Consider the following 14260-nt stretch of genomic DNA (forward strand, 5'->3'; position numbering starts at 1 on the left):
AGTAAAAAATCCCAGAAAAATAAAAAAATAAAAGAAAAGAAAAAAGGATTGATATCCTAATCCAGGACATGTTTTCCCTGTTCTCTGAACTCAAGTCAGATGAGTATCTAGAGATAAAATTCCTTTGTTCCTTGCAACATCAGAAATGCTATTCTTATGCTCAGTCTGACCTTAATGCCTTGACATCGCTGCAAACAAAAATTTCTTAATACTTCAACAAATACAAAGAACTTAACTGGTTAGTGAGAAAGATACAGATATAAAACATGAGCTATCGGTCTTCTTTCTATGTCCATTTCCCACAAATTATTCATGATAATGACACATAATAGCAAGTGCTGATAGAGTAGATTTCCTGTGGTTTGTACCCTCTTGAAGGTTAATGTTTTATATTCAGTGAAAAAGAAGGATGACAATTAAATAACAGAGGTACTTTTGACCTATGCTGCAGGGATGGAGGAAAGCTGTCTGGCTAAAGAATAATAATACGTGTATTTCTTATTTAGTATTGACTTAAATGAGAATGAACTTCAGTTATATCAAATTTTTGCACTCCTTTTTGTTCAAATAAGAAAATTAAGTCCTGCTTTTTACATCTGCATATAGCCTTTTTTCCTGACTTGCTAGTCTATGGTTTATGTCTAGAAGACAACCCTATCATTGCATTTTCTAATTCTTTAATTAATAACCACAAAATTTTATTTCCCAAAATTACTTCCAGTACTTCAACAAAATATTTCCAAGCTACAAACGTTTCTTCTGCCACCTCCAAAACATAAAGCCTATAAAACAAACTATTAAATCCTGCCACAGATGAAAACAATATGTTTCTCCAAACCACAGCTCAAGTTGCATCAATTTTCTTTGCTTCTATTTCCATAGACGAAAAGCACAGACAACTAAGATCAAGTGCAGACCCACCGTCCATTATGCCCTTGCAACTGGAAAACCTACTTCAACTTTATTTTTTAGTGCAATAGCACAGAACAATAGTTACCTAGCATGAAGGACAACCAACACACATGTGGAAGTAAAGGATGTGATTAAAATAATTGTTCATAGGTATTTAGGGATGGTGCTCAAAACTCCTAGGCTTTATCGAACAGGAAGGAGCTACAAGTCAGCGTTACAGAAAGCAAAGAAGAGACAGTGCGAAAGGAAGCAAGCACGTGTGACACTTTTTCCTAGCAGGAACAAAACTGTCCACATAGCATCTAGAATGGGATTTTTGGCTGGATACTGATAAAATTGCTTCCTACATCTTTATTTAGCACACATTAGGATCTGTTGCCAGCATGAACACAATTCTCAGTACTGCTTTTCTTTAAACAAGCCTTTAACAAGACTTCAGGACTCCCATTTTTTAACTCAGTAATAAACTGCTAATCAAGCTAAGGAATCGCAAATGCCCACAAAGCAAACTGCCAGAAAGCTCAAACACAGGCTAGACTGAGCCACACATATTCATTTAAGGTTTCTGCCCTTGCATTTTTTACGCTACATCTTTTTCAAGTAAAATGAAAGATGAATTTTCATTTTGTCTTGAACTACCACACACTACCCTGAGAACCAAAAGGTAATTCTGCTTTTCTCAGCATTTGAACACATACATCCACCACTCCCTTAAAAGTGGCTTTTGAAAAATGTCAAAGAAACTTCATGAGTAATTTTCACATTTCAGAAGCCAATAGCATGTAATAAACACTGCATCAACGTCTAACTAAAACGTGCAGAAAGCCTCATCTTTGAGGTACCTGTAACAGTACAGACCGTCCTTGGTCTCTTCAAGACCAAGAAATAATAGCCCATCCCTAAGGCTACTCAAAATCTGCATTCAACTGCTGGATTCTACACAACTTCATCTGTGAATTTCAATGCAAAGCCTTTAATCACCTCATCTGCATATAAACACAGATCTGATCTCCAAAAACCAGTTCGGATTTGCTAGCCATGAAGGAACACAAACTCCATACCTCAAACTGTTCACTCCATGGCACCTCCTTAGATTGGGAGAAAAAAAAAAAAAAAAAAAAAAGGTAGTATTTATGCCAGAAGAAGGTTTTAAATCATTTGTGCAAGGTAAAATATACTGCCATTGCAGGGCTAAGGACCAAATAAAACTCTTCATGTACAAAAGAAGCCTTTCTTCTTTAGGAGATGAGGAATGGTTGCTCCAGGAAAAAAAAAAAAAAATCTTACTGTTTCATTAACCCTAATTATCGGTTACAGTACACATCAAAGTAGTGGCTCTACATAGGTATTATGTTAGAGACCTGCATCTGCACATTCAGGTGGTTCGTTCACAGACATTCAGGCTCCGAGAAACTCATGCTTGTACAATCATACTACTACCGCATGTTTCACTCCTTTGACCTGTTCCAATGAGGTCTCAAACTGGCAATCCGGCCTTGACAGCAACAAAGTCTGAACTAGTTCTGGGCATACAATTCCTCCTCCCCTTCAAGGGGAGCAAAGGACACTATTTACCAGAGAAATGTGGTAACTGAGGAGACAAAAATGTGCACAACGCAAAAATCCTGATGGGTAGAAAGAAAATGCAAGTTGGCTGGACCACAGGCACAAAAGATAACAAAATAGGAGAAATTTGTCCACTGACATGTATTTTGGGAACACTCATTTATAGGAAAATTGTGCCTAGTAAGTTAAGTTTCAGACAGAGAATGAAAGTTCTTGTTCAATGTTCTCAGTTTGCATACATTACAAACACTACAGATTACTTTTGAAATTAAAATTACCAGATTAGTGTTAATCTGGAACTTTGTAACTGGAGACTCGTGCAGGTAGGTGTGGATGATCCCCATTCACACCTGCTAGCTGGCAAGACAACAGAAAAGCAAACTCAAATTATCCTGCAAACCTCACTACTGCTATTAATACCTACACCTGAAAAACAGATAGGAGGAAAGTAAGTACTGAAACATCGTTCTGGTTTTGAACATACCCTGGAAGAATCGAAACATCTCAGAAACATTTGCACCTTAGCAAAATCATCTGAAATGGAAGAATTGATAGGTTGTTTAGAATCAGAACGTTACAGTGAAAGCTTATAAAACAACCAAGCTATGCAATGTGAAGGAAAGTTTGCTGAATACTATAAAGATAGGTAACAACTGGTTAAAAAAAACCCAAACCAGAAGAGAAAGGGCTATTTGCTTCCTCAATATTTTGCAGAGAAAAATCTAATTAAGGGGTTCTTGGTATGTTCCATGGTAAAGTATCTTGAGCATCTTTGAATGCCATTTTTCTTGGGTTTTTTTGTTTTCAAAAGGCCTGAATAAACTGATTTGCATTAATTGGACAAACAGAATGCCAGTTACAGCCCGTTGGGAATAGAGCAGAACTGAAATTTTACTTTGCCAACCTGAACTGCATGGCAATGACTAAACCATGCCATTCAGGAGACAAAATGCTGCTAAGAAGCCCCTGGAAAAAAAAAAAAAGGGGGGGGGGGGGGGGAAGGGGGAGGGCACATAACAAACAAAGAAAAAGCAAAATAATCTGGGATCTGAAGAGATAAATGTGTGCTTGGTTGGCATGCAGACATCAACAAAGGTATAGGAAAAAAACCCCTGTTCCAGAGTGTGGCTCTTACATTAGCAGTAAACAAACGAAGTAAAAAGCCTTCCTAGAAAAGTTATTCTACTAGAATCAAATATGAAACAATGAGCCGTTATTAGGAACGAGGAACAGTGCTTTGGTCTGTTTGCCTTTTCAGGTGGGGGGGGAATGGGGAGGGAAACCTGTGAACTTGGGACAGGCTGTTATATAAAAGCAGTAAGGCCACGCACTAAACACAGTAGTCCCTAACAGCAGGTTCAGTAATGACAGTAGTGAGTCTAAGAACATGTCTGACATTTAGCTAAAAAAGCCACTAGATTTTTTTTTTAAAAGGAGCATGGTATCACGCAAAGTGGGTCTCTATTTGTGGTGGTGGTAGTGTTTTTTCTTCCCAACAGCAATCTAAAGCATAAATTTCCTCTAGCCATGTAAAACCACCATTTCTATACCTAAAAGAAGAACATTTCTTCTGCCTTTAGGAAATTTACATATGAAAGAGCAGTAAGTAGAAGCCCATTACCTGCAAAAATTGTCTCCATAGAGCTACCCTCGTTTCTAACAACCTGGATAAGAAAAACAACAAAAGCACGTGCTTGGCTGATGTAATAAAATTCCTCTCTCAGCTACCATCTAGTCAGAAGAAGTGCAACAGAAACAGCAGCGTTATCAGCGTTAAAATCAGCATTAAACCCTAAGCACAAATACTTGTTTATTTCTGAAGCAATAGGAAGTAAATAAGGGTGAATGAACGCAACCTCTTTTAAGATGCATGTTCATAGTATTTCTTAGTGGAAAACAAAAGAAAACAGCCCAGAGACCCTGTAATTAGCAATTCAGACCAGAGATGTATGGAAAAGCAGCAGAAATACTTGCAGACACAACTGCTGTCTTTTAGACCATATCGGATCTCTTCCGACTACCACTGTGTGTTTGCACCCAACAGAAACTGCTGAACTTGACCACCCTCCCTACACATCCCCAGGCAAAAGTCCCTCTAGAAGCACCATGGGGAAGCTGAGCACCGTGGACAATGGCATTTAACTGACTGCTCTTGAACTGACTTTTCTTAGATGAGGTTCCTCTACATTGAAACTAGGACAGTGCAAAGACATCCATTGAGGTCCACTGGAACCAAGTGCTGTATACCATAAAGCACAGAAACATAGAATCATTTAGGTTGGAAAAGACCTTTAAGATCATCGAGTCCAACCATTAACCAAATACTGCCAAGTCCACCACTAAACCACGATCCTAAATGCCACATCTACCCATCTTTTAAATACCTCCAGGGATGGTGACTCAACCACTTCCCTAGGCAGCCTCTTCTGATGCCCGACAACCCTTTCAGGGATGAAATTTCTCCTAATATCCAGTCTAAATCTCCCCTGGTGCAACTTGAGGCTATTTCTTCTCCTCTGGTCCTATCACTCTTTACTTAGGAAAAGAGACTCACCTCCACCTTGCTACAACCTCCTTTCAGACAGGTGTAGGAAGAGGTAAGGTCTCCCCTGAGCCTCCTTTTCTGCAGGCCAAACAACCCCAGTTCCCTCAGCCACTCCTCATAAGATGCCTCACCAGCTTCGTTGCTCCAGCAGACACATTGCCACTGGGAAAAACAGTAAAGATTCCTATGTTTCATGTAACTAAGCAAGTATTGTAAGAATGGGGGGAAAGCACTGTCTTTTCTCCTCACCTTCCCTCTATTCTGCTATTCCTCCTCCTCCTCCTCCCCCACCCCCCTCTCTGTTGGGTGGCAGAAGATCCTCTGCGGATGATAGTCACAAATTGCAGATAAAAGCAACTCGACCCTTCTCAGTCTCATCTTCAGCCTTTAGACACCACACTGTGCCCTGAGGACTTCAGGCAGAGCTAGACTTCACCTTGGCCTTCCAGGCCTGGCTTTGGAAATACCCTCCCCACAGTGCACATGGAGACACTTCTCAGAAGCCTTGCACAGAGTGAAGAGTAAAGACAAAATAGCTGACTGTGAATTTTTCCTTTCAGAAAACAGCTCTAGCTCACCACTGACATGCAAGAGACACTGCTGTTCCCAGATGACTTGGTAAAGTCTGTCAAGGGGGCTAACCAGGCGTGCAGAGGAAGACTGGGACAGAACGAAGGCAGGATACAGCCCTTCTCATTTAGAAATACCCCATCAGAGCCACAAGATTTCTGTCCCCCAGCAGTGAATGTGTCAGATAAAGGATTAAACAGAAAAAAGAAAGAAAAAAAAAACACCAACAACAAAAAAAAACAGCCCACACCAAACAAAACCCAACCCAGACACACAAACCTACAAAGCGGACTAAACCAGCAGACTTTTAAAGCAATATTAATTACTTAAGTGAATACATTCTTCCAGTTCTCCTGTTCTTCAATCAAGTATTTAAGCACTGCTGGAATTTTTTTTCTGGCGTTCACTAGCACACTTATTACATGACCAGAGTGGGTGTAGATATTTTTGGACATTAAAGTCGGTGTCATACAGGGAAAAAGCTGCAACACTTTCAAAAATCTATGCTTATTTAGCTTAACTTTTCATTGCCAGTAATGGAGTTAGTGTTTGTATTACCTACCATAACTACTTTCAAAAGAATTTTTGTTTTCCTCTCCATTACCCATGTTCTGCTCCTGCTTGGCAATAATGCCAAAAATGAAAGTTATATTTCACAGTGAATAAATGCTTTCTCAACAGAATTTTATGCAGTATACTGCAAGATTATACAGGACTGCTAGAAATCCACCCAAAAAGTAAGCTGCTCTTATTCAAAGAGAAAAAATGAAGCCTTTAGCACTCAGACAGGCAAATTACTATTTTAATACGATGGGTCCTTCTCCAACTTTGTTACATTTCCAAGGACATTGTCTAATATAAGTCAGTAACAAGCTTGCTTCACAGCAGAACTACCACACTTGAGAACAGGCTGTATTTTGAAAACTACATACAAGACAAATTAAAATCAATTTTCTTCTTCCTTGGGTGGAGTGACAAATGTAATCTACATATTTATCACTTATTTCTGCACAGCCAACATCCTAGACACAGAAAATTATGCAATTACGTTATTTACATTATTCAAAATATCACTCTATATATCTATATCGCTATATATATTTTGAATAAATCCCAGCTTGTCGTTTAGTTCAGTTTCTCTTTATAACAGCAAGTACAACTCCAGAAGAGTCTGACAACAAGAAGTACAACTTCACAGAAGCTAATCATGTAAATAATGTTAGTCTTGAGGGGGTGGGGGGGAAGTATCATGCAAAGAAATACAAGCAGTTTGTATTCATTTAGTTCTCATCCTACCTCGAATTCTTGAGGTTCAGTGCAAGCATCTTAGTTTTCAAATCCTCTCCCTGTAAAATATTACTAAGAGAAGATGGCAAGTTCCTCTGCCTACAAGCTACTGCCAGCCCGTCATTAGTAAACATCCTCCTGGCAGTCAGGCGGACCCCTCCCGAGCTTTGCGCCGCCATCTGTACCAGCATCCAGGCTGGTTTGATTGTGGAGTGCAGCTGGTCCCTCCCGGAGAGCACTGGGATGCAGGAAGGAGAGGAACTGCAAAGCTGAAGGGAAGAGATTCCTCCTCCCGCCTTACAAGGCCTAGGCCACAGTAACTGATACAGTTGCTTTACAAATATACATCAAAATCACATAAGCAGCAGAACGGGACGAAAAACTGAATGCTCGAGTAAAAAGACATCTGGTCTGCAACATAATCAGGGCAAATAAGAATGACGTATCACAGCTTACAAATTCATTTGTAAGACAACATTTTTTTCTGCCTTTCTTATCTCATAGAAAAATTAATTTGTTTAAATTTCAGTTACAATAGAACTAATTATTCTGGAAAAATAAAAGGAGTGCAAGAGATCTTTCTTACCAGAATTTAAATCAGATGCAACGTGGGTTTTCTCAACTTTAAATTTTCTGCCCCCTTCCCCCCTGCTTTTTTAGGAGTGTTTACTATCCTAGCTTGCAATGCTATTTTCATGCACAGTACCATACAATATAGAACAGCTGGTTCAGATCAACACTACCAGATGTTTTATTTCAATAACAACAACTATTCAGAAGCAGTAGGATTTCCCAAGGAAATCCATTATCAATAACTATGGTTACTTGCTTGTTATGTCTCGCCACTATACTAGCCCCTTTCTCCAGTAATAACCAAAGGTACAGAAAGCAAATTAGTATTGAAGCTGCAGCTTTCTGAAAAAAATTCTCCCAGTGCTACAGAAGGATGATGAAATTACTACAGTGGTCACTGCTTTTTAATTAAATTTATTCCAGAAAAGAGCCTGAACATCCACATAGTAAAAAGCACAACTATTAAAGCAGAGTTTATTCCCATTCTCCCCTTGGATTCATCTAAAGATAAGCACAATATACACACTAAGGAAATATCCTTCCTTGCTAAAGGAAAAAGCATCATCAACAACAAGCAAAAAAAAAAAAAAAAAAAAAGACAGTGATTGTATATCATAGGCATTGCAATATCTGTAGCTGTAAATGACATAACTTACTAGTCATTTATTACAAGTCCTGGCTTCTGCAGTGGATCTGTGAAAGTGTATGGACTCACTTGGACATCCTGCAGAGTGCTTGGCCATTTCTGGATGCAAAGAACCTGGGGACAGAACTTGCTATCCACAAGTGAGAAGACATGACTTTTTCCAGTGCTATCACTTTTCTCTAGCTTTGTGTCCCTTTTAGACTTTGACAGTAAGCAGTGCACAGAATAAGGATAACTACTCTTCTTTATTTTTTAATACAAACAAGATGCAATAAACAGAATGAAACCAAGCAATATGTTGCCAGACAAAACCACATTAAAAAATTAGCTAAGTAAATGCTCAATACTAGGATTTAATGGCAACAATAGTACCACAGCAAAGGCTTCTCTTATACATTCATATATTCCTTTACAGTTTTACCATACATTCCTTTCTTTAATTTGATTTTACTTCTCCATCAGAATTTGCAGATCTTCCCCAAGCACCCACTCCAGATTGCTCAATCCGCAATATTCAAGTACCTGAAGTAAAGGGATTTATTCAAGAACTGCTACGTATTACATAAAATGCATACATTTAGACACTCACATTCCCACACCTCCAGATAACAGCCTTTGGCACAAAAGTGTAACCTGCACGCTGAAAAGTAATGGCATAGTCACAGGGTCGACTTCACTCTTGTTCACCAAGTTCAAGAGATGGATGACATAATTCAAAAGAGTGACCAGTTAATCTCTGACAAATTGCACAGAAGCAGCAAAGCTAACTTACTAGCAAAGGAAGCACTTGGGTGTAAGGTCACATTCCCTACTAGAGGAAGTATTTGTGCAAGGCTTCCATATTAGAGGACTAAATAGAAGTTGTAGTTAAGATACCCATCTCTAACACAGGGAAAAGTTTTATCATCCTGAACAATGAAGCAAAAGCTAGCACTTCTCTCATGCAGGTACTACAGGGGTGACTTTTTATCTTCCCCCTTTTTTTTTTTTTCTTTTTTTTTTCTTTCTTTTTTTTTTTTTTTTTAAAAAAAAGGTAACCTTTTAGCACCACTGAAGAGTAAACAGTATTTCTAACAAGATGGCAGCCCACTTCTCCATTGTTATTTCCTCGCTTATAAAAATTGCTGCACATCACTTTTGTTTTCTAGCACTTTGTACAGTTATTCCTGCATCTACAGACACATGCCTTTGAGATTTCTCCCAGGCAGATTTTTGAAGTACTAAACAAACAAGAGAAAGCTCTAAAACTAGGTTTACTGTGCCTCCAGTTTGTTTCAATTCGTGGGACCCAGAGTCTTTCCAAGGGACTGCCTAAGGCTTACCTTTTGCAGGCTATCACTTATCAGTAGTAGCTCTTCCAATACCCTCCATTTGGAACATACGATAGGGCATGAAACATTCACAGTATTCTTGCTATTCCAATTACACCACTGGTGCACCAGATCTCTGCTGCTAAGGTATATCTATTATCAACTTAATTTGTAGTTTTGCTAGAAAAAACATTTGCTAGGATACCAAACAGCAAGAGCCATGCTCCAAGTCAGGAAAACAGCAGTAGGGTTTACAGACCAGATAGCAGCATCTCCACAGAATCAACCTCAACAGAGATAATTTTTTCCCTCGCTATGTTTCACATCCATAAGACTACGGCACCACCAAGGGAAGGAACTTTTGGGCGTTAATCTATCGCTACCAAAAACTATTGACCCCACGTGAAACATTGGTGCTTACCTCTAAGGGAGCCAGCAAGTTAATCTTTCACAATAACCTGACAACTATGAGAAGTACTCTGTGTAACACAACAGCATGGCATGCAAACATCCCTTTCTACCACAGGAAGCTTAAAATAAAGCAGTGTCAGGCTTCTCCAACACCATCCCAGATGACAATTACTTCCACGTTTCATATCTTATTCTACAAAAGCCCTTTAAAAATATGGTCACTCCTCTCTACTTGGACATTTTCTCTCTGTGGCAGCCCAAAGGAACTACTACAAATAAACAAACAATAGGGCAAAGTCCTGCAAGGAAAAAGGCTCGAGGTGCTGAGGGAAGCACAGACGACTCCTCCAGCAACCTAGCAAAAAGGATACAGAAGTTATTTTTCCTGCATGTACATCTTCAACAACCCAAACAATAACCCACATCATGAACACCTCAAGCGCTGCTTCTTCCCACCCCCCATCCCTCCATCCTTCCTGAAGCTCAAACAGCAGCACGTTTTGGATTGTGCACACAGAAATGCAAAGAGAGAAGAGGGGCTGCAGGAGCAGCCTGCTTTCAGAGTCCACACAAGCTGCCTAACTGGATCTGTTGCTGTGCCATCGGTGGAAAGGCAGGGAGGTAGCACCGCTGGAAGCCTGCAAGAGCAGCTGCCTACTCCACAGTGCCTAACCTTCTGCTCCCCTCCAGCACAAGAGAAAATTCCTGGGACTTTCCAAGAGTGCTGCTAACCTTTCGCATGCATAACTCAGTGGTGTCCCAAGACCTCAAATCGACATACATCACTTTTTAAGGTAACAAGCACTTCCATTCAAGTACTAGGTTTCAGTGCTGTAATTTCACTAAAGGATAGAGAAGTAACACAAACAAAAGACTCTTTTGGAAGAGGCCATCCAACTCAGAGAGCTCAATATACTCACATTATGTACACTGACTGAGTTACTGTGGTACAACAGATAAAAATTGGGTGAGGTCCAACGAACACACACAAACACTTAGCTTACCCCAATCACAAAGTCAAACACCTTAATATAAACCCTTTGTGGTGCCCATATCATCTACTCCCAAACTGACATCATCTGCACATTTTGTAAGTAGACCCTACTCTATCATCTAAATCATGGATGCCATTATTGACAAATCCAGGCATGGCAAGCTAGTAAGGAAACCTACTTTAAATGCCTTTCCCGGTGATCCCAAATCCCTGTGAACTGCTCCACTGAATTATTTTTAATAAATTTTGCTCTTGCAGTATGATCATTTAAGAAGATCCCTTTAAAAAAAAAAAATCACTACATGTATTACATTCAAAAGAACATCCTTCAAAACCTTATACACTTGAAGTTGCATCACTTCTATCCCTTCCCTCCCTTATGCAGTAATCCAATTAATGTGTCAAGGAAGAAAACTAATCAGCTTGATATAATTTTCTCCCTGACAAATTCATGTTGTTTGGCTGTCTTCCTTTATCGCATTATCTTCTATGTGTTTATAAACTGCATCACGACTTTTACTGTTATCCACGTAGCTGCAGGTAAGTCACGCCACAGCTGGAAAGAAACTCAACATGGGCCCCCAGAGAGCCCGACTGAATCAAATATAGCTGGCTCAGGTCTGAAAGGAATATAACCACAGCAGCGCTAAACCCAAGCTAATAAGCTCTGCCAGTTCTTGCATGTCCTCGGAACTGGAAGAACAGGATGCATAAAGTGCCAAGAAAGTATTTCCTACACAAGTATCTGAACAGCAGATCATGATACGAATAAGATCATCTTCAAAGATTCACAAAACAGTCTGCGTGAAACTAACTGCTTTTACTAAGTCAAAAGGGAGACTAAGGAGAGAGGAGATGAGCCTTTCCTCTTTTTTTTAATTCTCCATAAAGTAGAATGTATTTTAAAAAAACCCACAAAATCTAAACACAATGGGTTGAAGGAAGCAAGGTATTTTCTATGAATGTAAAAAAGGCATATTTCTATCAGACCCACTTACAGACAGCTTTTTTTTTGTTGTTAATGAATAAAACATTGGAGACTAAAGTAGCAGCACAGAGCTAGAATGAAAGTACTGATGTTGGAATGTAGGATTTCATATGGCAGGATGTGTTTGGGGGTTTCTGTCTTTCTGTGGGCTTTTATTAAATTAGAAGTGATACCTCCCCTTGAACACTCTACAACTCTGTGTTTTACACCAGATAAGATAAAGACAGTGCGAACATACGAGTAACTAAAGCTCTCCATAAGAAATGGCACCACTTACAAGAATAGTTGTTGAGCTCTACATGCCTCAAAGAGCAATGCCAACTACCATTTCCTCATACTAATGGGTCTTTTTCTACTGGGCCACCTCGTCACTTTCTGTGTCTGTGATGTGCTGCAGCATTTATTCTTTTTCTCTTTTTGCTCCTAAAGGGTCTATATGTTAAAGGGTGTCCTAGCAAAGCTTGGACTTTACTCTTCAGTAGCCACACAACGGACATCTATACTTTTAAAGTAAGCTAAGAAAGATTAGAAATCCTTTACAGTAACCAGACAGGTTTAATAGATTTTAACTCAACAGCTCCTATGGAAATTCACTTCTTTGCTTAGAAGTACTTCAACATGGCTACTTCTTTCCCTCTCCCCCACCTCCCCCTTCCCCACTTCATCAAATTTTACTTGCTACGTTCATTTTTCATCAGCAAAACAAAGTGTTACTGAATTTGATAGTTATATGAGCTTTTTTGACTTCACTAATTAAGAAGAAATCCATCAGGTGATAAATCCACATAATCCTCTTTAGCTTTACAAAAAAACGTGAAAGTAAACTAGATTGAATATACTTCTTGCAAGAGGAAGGAAGCCTCTTGTAGGCCACAATATTTGTAGCAGGACTATATAGCTATTGGGAAGAACACTCACAGCAAGCAGTCTACCCAGCTGGTACATAATCCAAAGAAACTAGGATATAAAACCAAAATACAAGTCACTTGAGGCAAAAGTAGAGATAATATTACCTTTGTGTGGATACAGAATGAACCTCTCCAAGCCTGTCATTCTACTGAAGAGCAGGAGTATACTTCTCTCATAGTAAAAATGAGACTTGAAAAAGCTCAAAAAATAACCACGCACTATGGTCTCATGTATTATGATCATTCTCACCTTTTTTATTTTTTTAAACCTATCAATTAAAACCTCCAAGTTTAATGCAGCTTGACTCTGAGCATGCATCGCACCACACAACTTTCTGTGACCACCCAGCTATGTATTTCTATAGTGTCTACACAGATAAACAAAACCCTAAATGTTGTTTGCGTAGATCAATTTTAAACGGACCATGTTCTGACAGTGCCTGAATTAACACTCCTTCTGTCACAGGCAAATGAACTGCTTCACACAGAATTTATTGAAGAGTGTGCCAATTACAAATCAAAAGGCAATTTCTACAAAAGCTCTTAAGCATCCACATCACTAACCTCTACAGCATTCCTGGGATCAGGGCAAACAGCTTCAAGAGTACAGGGCCCATTCCTTTCCGAGGTTTCTCTTCAGCACCACAGCTGTTCTTTCACTAGGTAAAGTAAAAGGGGGAAAAGGTTAGAATATAAATGTGACAATAAAATCGCAGAGCTTTGCTGTTTTGAAAGAGCAGTCACTCCTGTGACAACTGGACTTTCACAAACCTAAGAAATCTTTTAAATAGCTCCTGGAAAAAGACCTGTAGCAAACTAGAAATCGACACACAGCATTAAGTTTAAACAAGCATTATCTTCCCAATTAAACGATACTCACTGATGTACATGAACTGCTAAAAGACTTACTATAAAGTGCAAGCCCAGTAATTAATGCACTGACAGCCTGTGATCAGCAAGAGTATCCCTGTAAGGAGCTACGTGATTTCTCATCATTACAGTAGGGGAATAAGAACTAAGCTGCGTTGACCCCAAGCCAACTGAGCAACTGTTAAGCTACTGAATGCACCTAGCTTTCCCTGGGCTCTCCCCTAGTTTTTCCCGCCTCTTTTTTCAGTTATAAAATGCTTATCTTAAGAATTTGAAGGTGGACACGCACAAGCCAACAAGGGGCACTGAGTCAAGGTCACTTCAGCACGACTCCATGAATTCATCACGAGATTCTCCAGCTAACTCAAGGCAAGTGGCAGAGGCAGCAAAAAAACAGTACTATTCACTGTTGGACCTGGCAAACAACTAGGTATGTTGATGAAATGTGATGAAATGCTGCACCTCAGTTATTTAGCCATGAGATGGCAGACCATTATTTTACCTCTGATTTCCAGTCAGCAGCAGTTCAGGTGTTCCTACACTACAGTGCACTACACGATACAGGCAAAAGCAACTGGGAAAATTTTATAATACAATTCACATCATTTGTTGTTTTATTATTTTGTACATTAAAAGGGGCAGGGAAGATTTTGGGGGGGGGGAATCGACAAAGGTCAAAA

General features: G+C 39.4%; 1 protein-coding gene across 1 annotated transcript in view; it reads right to left on the reverse strand.

The window, feature by feature from the left end:
* The window catches only part of WDFY3 (WD repeat and FYVE domain containing 3), a 137147-nt gene extending 123824 nt beyond the window's left edge, over nt 1-13323 (reverse strand). The window contains exon 1 of the mRNA XM_082482030.1: nt 13275-13323. The gene's annotated coding sequence lies outside the window, so the exon portion shown is untranslated. The remainder of the gene's footprint in view (nt 1-13274) is intronic.
* Nucleotides 13324-14260: the final 937 nt, after the last annotated feature.

The sequence above is a fragment of the Vanellus vanellus genome (genome assembly GCF_965231255.1).
Source record: "Vanellus vanellus genome assembly, chromosome: 4".
Classification (NCBI taxonomy): domain Eukaryota; kingdom Metazoa; phylum Chordata; class Aves; order Charadriiformes; family Charadriidae; genus Vanellus; species Vanellus vanellus.